Below are 12,214 nucleotides of genomic sequence, written 5' to 3' on the forward strand. Positions count from 1 at the left end.
AAAACCTTCCTTACGAAACTGAAGGCCGTGGGGTTGAGCCGTGTTTAACAAAATTGTAAAACTCCATTTCATAATCTTGGGCAACATTTGCTGCCGGTTCTTGATTTTTTTATCTTTTTTCCAAAGCATCTGCATGGAAAACTTACATTTGAAAAACACCATGCTTTAACAATTGGAAGGCAACTAATCAGCAATTAAGAATAGGATTGCAAAAGAAAAGTACTAAATAACATGTAGCAGTAAATGGCTAAACCTTGCTAAGATTAATAGACAAACAGATATAGCTGAAAATCACGATCAAATGTTGAGATAGAGTATCATTGATAACTCTTATTAGTTAGGTTTTGCTTTAGACTAGTCACAATGGGCAGTATCATGCATTAGTATCATCATATTTAATATTTTGTAGAATCTTAAGGCAAATTTGTGTACATGATGTATTTGCCATTAAGTTTTTTAGTTTTAAGTGCTATAATACGGTACCATATTATGATACCACACTCATCTCTCATCTCATTAATTGATGCGCCACATCAAATTTTTGTCAACATAACATGCATGATACTACTTATGATATTACTACTGTGGCTAGTGTTATGAAATATATAGACTAGCCAAGTACTGTTATTAGGTCTGTGCACTGAAAAGCCACGTGCACCGACTCACAAACCAAATCTAACGGCTCCCCACCTCAACGAAGCATCATGAGGCCATTGTGACATCCACTTAAGACATTTGTCTTGGATGTTCAACGCTTAGTGGCACCAAACTATAATAATCAATTTATACGAGTCAACTTGGTCCTGCACATGATTATTTTGGAATAGCTAGTCGCAACACATGGGCTGGGTCCACTATGGTGGACTCATGACAAGCTCTGTCCCATATAGTTTAAGTGTAACTCCCTCTATTTTAGAACTTTTGTTGCAGATTTAAATATAGCTATTAATAAAATATATCCCGATACATATAAATTTATGACAAGAATTATAGATGGGAGAGGGTATTACTCGCTCCGTGCAACAATATAAGATGTTTTAGATGTTGTTAAAGTAGACTAGATATAAACTAAAAAGAGTGAACCTACACTAAAAGTAGACTATACAAACAAAAGTGAATAAACCTATAAAATAGCCAAAACGTATTATATTTCTAGATGGAGGAAGTATATACGAAATCATATAATGATGGTGCGCATGTACCAAACCTGCAACCCTACCGTCTCATCTACCACCGCGAGCCTCTCTTTTTTTAGAGCGAGGCAGCGACTACTTTGAATGGTTCCGTAGGGTTCATTTCCTCACTTCTGTTTTCGTTTTGGCGATGCATGCAACAAGTCCAGCAAGAATCCAAGGCACGCCAACCCTTCTCGTTCGATCAAGAGGCTGGTATGTGCCAACCATCGGAAGCACCAATATATCCAATACCAACCGGAATTATTAGCGAGGACCGATGGGACCTCGTGGAGTGATATCATCTTAAAGAAGTCAGCCAGTTAAATTCGTATCAAGATTAAGCAAAAAGTGTCGATCTCTACGGAACTGAAGAACTAACAGCTCGTCCAACCTGTTCGATGAGTTGACCCATACGGCGTCCATGCCCTGTTGCTGTGCTGGAACGCAGTGATGTGGCAGCTAAATGCATGTTAAGATTTAATAGTTGTGTTCTTGTTGGCCTCCGTCAGAATCAAGATGGTATCGTTTACAATAAGTGTTCTTGACCCTTCGTTCGACAAGAAGATCTTATTCGTGACGTCAACGGTGGTGTTGAAGGATTACAATTCTTTAGGTATGAGATTTCAAATCCTACTTCGCCAGATTGATTTTGGATTTTCTCTCATGGTTGCCGCGGGGAAGATTATCCTTGCAATATCTGTCCCGGCTGCTACGTCCTCGACAATGGTGATTCGTACTCTCGGCTCTCCGGTGACGTCAACTAGGATGTTCGGTTATTTTTCTCTGGCATACTAGTATCGGTACTCTTGCCGATGTTGATTGACTACCTTAATGGTTTCGCGAGTGCACGTATCCTTGGCATTGCAGCTAAAACTAAAAACTATGGAAACACTTTCGTTGGTATTTTCAGGTATGGTTTGGTATCTATTTTTGGTTGCCTTTAGAGAAGTACAAAATTGTATCATGGAAGGAAGAAGAATTTGAAGATCTAGATGATTTGCTAGTTTCTTTTATAATTTATTTTGTAATTGTTGGACGCAGCTCGTGTATCTCTACCATGTACTCTTTGTTACTATAAATATAGGTGGTGTTGATTGTTAAAAAAAGAGCGACAACAACTAAATAATACAGTTCACCAAGATTTGCGGAGACAAGGGAGGAAAACAGCTTCCTTTTCGAATCGCTCTTCTTCCTCTTGATCTACACGTGTACATGCAAATGTGAATGATGGATCGGTGAGCAACTCAGCGGCCCGGTGGGGTAGTTCGACGTGGCGGGCACACTGCCGTGGGGATTGGTGTTAGCCTTGGGTTCATCGTACTCCATCACCGTCGACACCATGCCCTGCTGCTGCTGCTCCTGCAACCGAACGCCGGTCTGGCATATCTAGGAGGCAAGGACCAAGTTGCAGAACTCGCAGGTCTGGCCCAACCCTATTCGTACGAGTGAAAAGATCTTGGCGTATGTTGATTTGATAAAGCAACATCTTTTTAAACCTGTTTCCGACCAAAGGTGTGTATCCTCAATTGCAACCCCTAGAACACCACCGCCAGCGGGAACAATTCTTGTCAAGTCTAATGCTTCAATCTTTTAAGCCTCTGGCTGCATGGGAACGGGTGTGATCGTATGTGACCATCACGGCTCTTTCATGGCGGCTCGTCGAACAACATCCAGAGGGGCTTGCGATGCCGGAATTCGCTGAAGCTCTAGCCCTTTGACATGCGGTGCAGTTTGCTCAAGAGGAAGGGGTAGACAAGGTGATTTTCGAGTCAGACTGTCTCTCTCTCATTTAGCGGCTAAATTTTTCAATCCCGGATCAATCCACTATGGGTATGGTGGAGAGCGGCATCAAGCATTTGGTGAGTGGCTTCACATCAGTTTCATTCCGTCATGTGAAGCGTTCTTTCAATGAAACGGTGCATGTATTAGCTAAATCGTGTGAGGATGTAAACACTAGTGCTATTTTTCATTATATCCCAGATTGCATCCATGGAATCTTTTGTATTGATGTTATTTAATAAATAAGCGTTGTTTTATGTCAAAAAAAGGAAGATAGTAGTGAGAGGGAACAAAGTCTCCGACCCTGGCCGAGCCATACCCCGGACTGACAACGGAACGAGACACAATTTGACGCACCACTGAGTTGCAATGCCAAAGTCTTTGGGTCGGAGTATTTGGCTCCTCGGGCCAGAGTCTTCGCACTAAATCTCTGGAAAACAGGTAAACTCAAAATTGTAAATCTTTTGCATCCGAATTGTGAGTAGGATGAAGTAAAGTTTGTTGAGATAATGACAAGTAGTATCCAACGAGGGGGGAAATGTCAAGTATAAAGGGGAGTGGAACCTCTCGTCGCGAAGAACCGGTAAAAACTCCAAAATAAAAAAAATCCAACAAATTTGTTTGGAATATGGACAACGTAGCATCAAACTCAAACATCAAAAACTTACGGTCCACGACGGAAGAATTTACTAGAAGGTGCGGAGCCTCCCTCATCAAAAGAACACCTCAAATATAAAACAAAAATGTAGCAAGTTTTTCGTACTAAATCCAATTTTGAAAAAATAGAGTTTGTTATGAAAATAACTAAAAACTCTAAAACCTTGTATGGATAAAAGCCAAGTTCAAGAAATATGATGCCAATGGTGCAAATATTTGAGTTCTCTTCGAACACTATGATCTAGTACTCGAGATTCCCTCTTAAAAGCACGTCTATTTATCGATCCTATGACCACGTCTCTCTACTAACACCATGAGACCGGTAAAACAGAAAACCTATCAAGTATAAATCTTTGCCTTGCGCATATTCTACTAAAGCTATATGATGAAGATCTTAACCGCGTTAAGTGATAGGTTTGTAGCATAGAAAACAAAAAAAAATCTACCGCAAGAACGAACAGAACCAAGATCCAATTAGCAGAAACGCCAAAATCTAATCTACTAGATTGAAGCAACGACATGGATTATATCTACATAACCTTGTATATTGCTAAGCGGAAACGAGATTAGATCTCGTGTATGATGTAGACGTTTACTTGCCAATCTCAAGATTACGATGACGATTTCTCCGGCGTTGCAATCGGGCAGCACATCCGTACTCAGGCACACGTATAGCTTGATGAAGACACCTCCTCCTTGTTTCAGCAAGCGGCGAGGTGTGGTACATGGTATCTAGTAGAACAGCACGACATGGTCGTGGTAGAGAGGCAAGAGGCGACGGCCAAAAAAATTGATATATCCGTGACGACATCTCGTCATGTGTCTTTTATAGGCACCTGAGACGGTTTTCAATCAACGTGCAAGGCACGCAAAAAAGTTGATCGAAATCGATCGGCCGATTGGAAATGTTCACAAGGCAACTTCTTACCGTGTACACATGCACCTGGCCGGCCCAAATCCTGCCACCCTTGCACGATTAAGCGGCCAAGCTGGCATGCTCAATCGGCCACCTTTCCTTTTTTTTTTTCTTCGTTTTGCTTTTTTCATTTGCCTTCTATTTGATAGTATGTTTATATGAGCCTTTTTATTGGCCCATTACTAAAACTTATCATAGATTACTTTTAGTCTCATATTTATTTCTGCTAAATCTATACCTAATAATAAAGGAGCTAACGTTTCCCTGGTTTGGTCCGTTGGTTTCTGCCAAAAAGTTTCGTCAACGCTTTTTTTTAGGACCGTTTTGCCCTCCCACCAAACCGCATAATACATCAAATTGACATATACCGGTTCGTTTTCCTTTTCTCTTTTCTTCCTCCAGCCGAGGAAAGCGGCAGAAGAATCGCTGCACGACCGCGCATCGCCTGCTGGCGCTCCTTCTGCGCGCCTCCCGCCGCCGGATAGGCCCTCACCGTCCAGGCCCCCGCCACCAGCGCCCTTTCTGCGCGCCTCCCGCCGCCGGTTGGTCCCTCGCCGACCGCCAGAGCGGAGAATGCGCAGACCATGAAACATCTCTGCGCGCGGCGAGGTGGAGCGGAGGTCGACTGCAGTTTCGGGAGGGAAGCCAAGGTTTGGTGCGAGCTTCGTGCGGTGGCCATGGCGCGACCAGAGCTCGTGCAGGGAGTCGGGGCCGCGAAGGAGGGCGGCGTGCGGCTGCCGAGCGACACGCCCCACGGGAGGAAGGACGGAGGAAGAGAGACGTCACGGAAAACGCTTGATCGGGGAAGGAGAAATTCCAGGCGGAGATAGGAGTCGAGGTGATGGCGGCGGTCAACGGAAGAAGATGGAGTAGCCAGGTGATGACCCAATCGCACCACTCGCTTCGTTTCCTAATATAGTGTGGGCTTCGTTTCGACCGAAGGAGCCATGGATCAGTCCAATGAATAACGGCCCAACACATTCACGTTTAGGAACCGGCCGGCCACCCAATCAAGAACGGCCCGAACGTCTGTATTTATACAGAGAAGTACATGGCGTTGGCTGACTCAGGATTTAGTCCCACCTTGCTCCTTCAAACAAAGCCGTACATGTTTATAGACGTTCCAAGTGCAGGATTATCAGCAAGCTGACATGGGATCGTAGCAGCACCGTTGATTGTGAGCAAATTAATATGGACATGGACGGTATCTTGTGGGCTGCCTGTCTGGTGCATAAATTGGAAGGAGAATATGGATCCCCATGAGAGAATGAACGGAGGAAGTTGTGGGCTGCTTGCCAATATGGGTCCCGATGAGAGAACGAAAGAAGTTAGGCGACTGGTCCCTCCGATTCCAAAATCTTGCAAGATGGACAAATCTCCGCGTGAGCAATTCGTGATGCTCCGCGGCCATGGACGACAACCTTCAGTGCCAAGCACACTGCCCTCATTAATCTCTCGCCTAATCCTGTGGAAGGTAGTTTACACAAGATCCCAAAATTGATGATCTTTGTTCCTTCTATATTGGAGCTTTAAGTGGATCTGTTTGTTCCTATCTCTCCAAAGTTTACATATACCGCCTTATGCCCTTCTCTTATTATCCATATATGCGTGTGTGGATTTTATTGGGAGTGGACCTAGCTACCTAAACCCGCTGATTTGGTAATATACAAGAAAATTACCGTAAAAATATTGTTTTTCAGTCCTCATATTTTTCATGTGCTAAAAAAATGTAGCGATATTCCTCATTGCCGGTTAATAAAAATAAACCCTAGATGTAAATTCATTTGGATTCATATATTAATAGCATTTGCATAAAGGTGACACGTGCATCAATGAACTCTTATAAGTGATTATTTATATTCCTCATTAATAGGAGAAACATGACAAACATCAACGATGATCACCAAGAGAAGAGGTGAGTATTTGTTTCTCCCGGTGCAACGCACGGGCACTCTTGCTAGTAAATATTAATATTCATTAATTCAATTAATTAATTAATAATCATCTTTTCAAAACAATTTCGTAACTCCGAAACACTTTCATTAATCCCGAAACTACCCTAGCAACATCGAAATCTTAAGTGTGTCACCCTACGGTTTTAGAATGTGCTGACATGATCGAGAGTCCTCTCCAATCAATAATCATTAGCGGGATCTGAAGATTCATAATGACTCCTACGTATTTAACGATGAACTATGCGATCGAATGAACCATATACATTCGTTACCAATTCCCTTTGTCGCTTTACTTATCCGAGATTTGATCATCGTTATCTCCGTACCTAGTTCAATCTCGTTACTGATAAGTCTTCTTTACGCATTCCGTGAGACAACATCCCTTGTGGCCTAGTCACATGCATGCAAGCTAATTGAATGTTATTCCACCAAGGGTCCAGAGTATATCTCTCTGGATGAACAAATCTCATTCTTGATCCATGAGCTTGAACTCTCACTTTCAGAATACCAAATACCACCTTTCTAACTAGCCAGTTACAAAGTGGCATTGATGTCATCAAAGTATTCCTCCGGTGTTAGTGATTAACATGATCTCATGGTCGAAGGATTAGGTTACTATGCATTTGAGAGTAAAAAAACAAATTTAATGACTTGATCTTATTGATAGCTTACTATGGGTGTGTGTCCATCATATCATTATCCCAATGACATGATCTTGTTACTAACAACATCCAATATTCATAAATAGGAAACCATATCATGAATTAATCAACAAACTAGTTAAACGAGAGGCGTACTAGGGACTCCGGTTTCTTTACAAAACACATATGAATTAATGTTTCCGGCTAATACAATTATAGCATGAGATATAAATATTTATCATAAACACAAAGATATAATAAAAAAAATTATTATTGCTTCGGGCATATCTCCAACATTAAGATGGAACATTTTTCTTGATTGCACTTGATTCGTGAAGTCTTGTGAATTACCCCATGTACTCCACTATGGGAAAGCCTCTTCTTAGACATATCTTCACTATCCATCATTTCCAACTAGATGGCAAGATTTAGACATATGATCTCTTCTACATGTTCATCTTGAATTTGCCCTTCGACTTGAGAAACCTCGAATTATTAACTATTTCTTCAAAATGACGATATCTTCAAGTTTACCATGAATGCTGACACGACCCGTAATCTTATAGACGTGCTTTCAATAGGCCCAACTCTCATATGACCATTCTTAGGATAACACCTTGAATATTACATTAGCCATCACCTAATTATATGGATAAACCCTCAAGTATATCTCAATGTAAACGTTAATCAATAGGAATTTGTCATTAACTACCAAAACCAAACATGTGGGCTCTATGCTCATTCCGAGTGAAAGACTATTCTATACTGGTGTGTTGGCGTGAATAGGTCGAACTTTAAGAAAGCATGAGATACAGGACAAAAACAACCGGGAAATAAACAAGTGCAGACATTGCACTCCTATGATGTGCATATGCGCTTCTATTATATACATCTACTCATGTTGAATTTTAATTATTATTCAGGGTCTTTGTTAGAGAAATTATTATTTATAGGTAGTGTATGGCCAGCTGATAAGGAGGCTTTGCATCACAAGGGAGGTTCATATGTATGCATAGGTTAGTTAAAGTTGCAAAGATGAAAAGGGGCCATTGCCCCCCACCCCCCCCCCCCCCCACCCCCCCCCCACACACACACCCACCCACATGCTGCAGTATGATAACCTAGGCGCCAATGATTAGAGCCTCTACCAGTTCATAGGAATCAGTCCTATAAATGATAGCACCAACTTCGTCGACAACTCTAATCCTTATCCTCCTTGACGGGTGCTGCGGTAAACCAGCGTGACGCCGATATCCTCCACATCTGGCACAAGTACTGGAGATCGACTGACGGGTCGGTAAAGAAAGAAAGAAGATGCGCAGAGGAAGCTGGTGTATATGATAGCGTGACGGGCTCGTGTCGACAACAGCGCAGAGATAATCTACAACCTTCTCGTTGGCTCCGTGGAAGGCCCCAAGGTCCCCAACGTCATCCGGTCGGCGGGGCACGCTCTAGTCGATGACTGGGACCGCCGCAAATAGATGGTGTGTATTTGAGGAGTTGTGCGGGACGCTAACCGTGATAAAAGATAAATCATATGCGTTATGTAGCTAAGATCTACAACGCTTGCAGGGAGGCCATGGGAAAAGCTCCATATCAGGCTGTAATATTAATCCTTCTTTCATATTTCGATTAATTTGTTTAATTGATCCATGTGGCATGCAACATAATAAACAAGTACAACAGAAACTGTACACAATTTAACCAAAACCAACATTAGATATAATTTTGAACAAGTCGACGCAAGAAACATAGTAGTTAAATCAATTTCTAGTTAAATATTCAGTTCAAAAGATAATGTGTCATATTTTGTTTTTCTGGAAAACAAAAAATTGCTGCATGCGTTCCTCTTGTACCCCTTCGGTCCGGAAGAAGCACTCAAGTTTCTCCTGAAGTTAAATAGTAAAATAAACAATACAGCCGATGTATTTCAACATGATTGAATAAGATCACATTCTTAGAGTTCCAGCTCAATTCTAGCACTCATGTAGACCAGAAAATGCATATAAATCCCTGAAACGTTGACGCCTCTTTTCTGCTTACATTTGTAGAACTATGGCACCAACGGCCCATTTGATAAATCTACACTGGTGGAAAAAAGGGCTTTGGTCGCGGTTGGCAACTGCCATTAGTCGCGGTGGCGCAACCGCGACCAAAGCTGCGCGACTAAAGGCCCCCCCCTTTAGTCGCGGTTCCTTACGAACCGCGACTAAAGGCCCGTCCACGTGGGCCGCAGGCGAGCGCCAGGGCGGAGGACCTTTAGTCGCGGTTCTTCTGGCCAGCCGCGACTAAAGGCCTCCGCAGGGTTTAGGGTTTTAGCCCCCCTCCCCCTAAATCTGGTTTCTTTTTAATTTGTATTATTTTATTTCTTTTGGGTTTTAATTCTGAAGGAGTTTCACATATTTAGGCCAACCGCGACTAAAGGCCTCCGCAGGGTTTAGGGTTTTAGCCCCCCTCCCCCTAAATCTGGTTTCTTTTTAATTTGTATTATTTTATTTCTTTTGGGTTTTAATTTTGAAGGAGTTTCACATATTCTACGGTACTGTATACATACATGCATATGAATGTACAATTTCAAACAAATTTGAAATTAGAACCAAAAAGAATTCAAGAGGAATATACAATATATATTCAATATCGGATGACCATATACAATATATATTCAATATCGGATGACCATATACAATTTTGAACAAGTTAGTTACAAATTCTGGTGCATATAAAGTTCTACGTCATCGTAATAGTGTTCTCCTTTAGGATCGATGACTTCCCTCGCCAACCATCCAGCTAGTTCCTCTTGAAGTGGTCGGAAGCGAGCTTCTGGACTAAGCGTCTTCCGGAGGTTATTCCTCAGGATGTTGTTCTCACACGTCTGGTCCCGCTCATTGCAGTATCTCCGGATCCTCTCACAAACATAGTATCCACATAGGTTGGTCCCCGGTGGCTGAGTATCCTCAGTCGTCCGCACTGCCATTTTAAAATGTAGCTCTTTTTTGAATTCACCGACCTTGGTATCTACGAACCGTCTCCAAACCCTACGAGGCAAAGAAAATTAAATAAACAAGAGAGTTATTAATTAGTTACTTGATATTAGGAAATGATGAACGAAATAGGCCGATCGATATAGAGCGCAAATGAATGAAAATAATTACTTTTTGCATCATTTTTCTCATGTCGCCCCAAAGCGCCGGATCCATATTCAGAGAGTCGTGGACGAGAACGGAGGAGGTCTGAACTTTAATTACCATAAGAATCCAGTGGAACCTGCGGACACGATACATGCACAGTCATGCATAACTCATCGATTAGCCACATACCATGCATGGAGTAAACAAAAGAGAATGTGCTCAAGACAGAAACACTCACCCAAAATGGTAAGGAAATAGAATATCACTTTTCTGTTGCTGTTTTCTAATAAACCGCCACAGGTCATCCTCCACGTCGGCGGGGTGGTGTTCTAACACATGTGAATTAACGATGTGTGGGTCAATGAACCCAACATCATGGATGTTCCTTATTCGCATTTCCCGCTTCTTCATTACGCATAATAGCGTACACAACAAGATAGTTAGGACAAGCAGGTGCAATGAACGAGATGGGGTAGAAATTAATAAATCACTTACGTAACGTAGCAACCGATGATAGATTTGTCGAGGTCGCGCATATTGAACAATGGAACAATTCACTCAGAGGAATTTGTACCCAGTAATGTTTGAAGTGATGCTCATATCTAACTTCCGCATAGATATAGTCTTTGGCGTTTTTATGTTTTATGTAACCCTTGTACCAATTTAGCAGACCTAGCATTTGTCGAGGTAGATCCCCTTCCTGCGCAGGCTCGACGAGAGGGCCATTCTTCACATATGTAAATACTACGTCCTTCATTGGCGCCTCATCAAGGCCTAGCAGTGCACGAAGAGTGATACCTAACTCGGCCGCTTGTTCTCTGGCACTCGTTACAGTCAATCCATGTGCTGCCGCAGCTGCTATGATATCGGGGGCATCCGGATCGGCGGCTTGCACTATGAGCGGGGCGATCGATTGTTTACTTTGTTCCCCGAGCTGGGCAACTTCTTTCCCCCTTTCTAATTTTGACTCGGCCTCGTCCTTCACGGCTTTCTTCTCCGCCAACTCTTTCCTGTTCTTGAACGCGAGTGCTTGCCTACGAAGTTCACGTAAATAGTCGTCAGGCAGATTCTTCGCGGCTTGGGACGGTGTGTTCAAAAATGACTTAGCCCACCGCTTTTCCTTGTCGAATATACGGCTTGGGCTCGCCCTCTATTTTCTTCTTGACGCTCGCCTTCCATTTCTCTAAATCAGCAGCCGCGCCCGCCTCGACTTCCTCGGCACTACTTTCCCAAGGCCTCGTGGGGAGAGGCTTCAGTGATACCTCCGGTACCTTTGTTTTCTTAGGTACGTAAGGGTCCGGGTTAATAACCCAGGACTGCTTCTGCTTCTTCGCCGGAGGTGGATTGGGGGGCGGTACCGGTGTCTGAACCCCCGCGGGCGGTGGACTGGGGGGCGGCGGCGTGGGCTGACGTGAATGAGGTGTATTAGGTGAAGCACCACCGCCACCGTCACCGCCACCGCCACCGTCACCGCCACCGCCACCGCCACCGTCACCGCCACCGCCACCACCACCACCGTACGGGGGTGGACTTGTTGGCGCCTCGCCTGGAAACTTGATAAATTTCTTCTGCCATAGAATGAACTGGCGCTTGACATCTCCAAGTCTTTTCACCCCTTCAGGTGTAGCAATGTCAATGTCCAGGTCCTCAAACCGTTGGACTATCTCCTCCACCGTCACACGAGCATAGCCATCTTGAATGGGGTTGTTGTGGTGGAGTGCTCCAGGTGGTAAAGCACTGCCGATGGCTACCTTCATGGACATGTTCCCGATAGGATAATACAGATGACATGCTTTCATCTCCTTTATATCGTCCACGGGGTAGCGAGGAGGCTCCGGTGCAGTAATTTCGACCACCAGAGGCTCCGGTGCAGTAATTTCTATCGTCGGTGCACCAGCCGGTGAGGCCTCCGTGGAAGCCACGCTGCTTCTTCTCTGCTGGCTTCCGAGATCCATTGGATGAT

General features: G+C 43.5%; 1 pseudogene; it reads left to right on the plus strand.

Annotated features, from left to right (window-relative positions):
• The window catches only part of LOC139831707 (vacuolar-processing enzyme-like), a 178,389-nt pseudogene extending 169,712 nt beyond the window's left edge, over positions 1 to 8,677 (plus strand).
• The last annotated feature ends 3,537 nt before the right edge of the window (positions 8,678 to 12,214 follow it).

This window comes from Lolium perenne, chromosome 5 (assembly GCF_019359855.2).
Source record: "Lolium perenne isolate Kyuss_39 chromosome 5, Kyuss_2.0, whole genome shotgun sequence".
Taxonomy (NCBI): domain Eukaryota; kingdom Viridiplantae; phylum Streptophyta; class Magnoliopsida; order Poales; family Poaceae; genus Lolium; species Lolium perenne.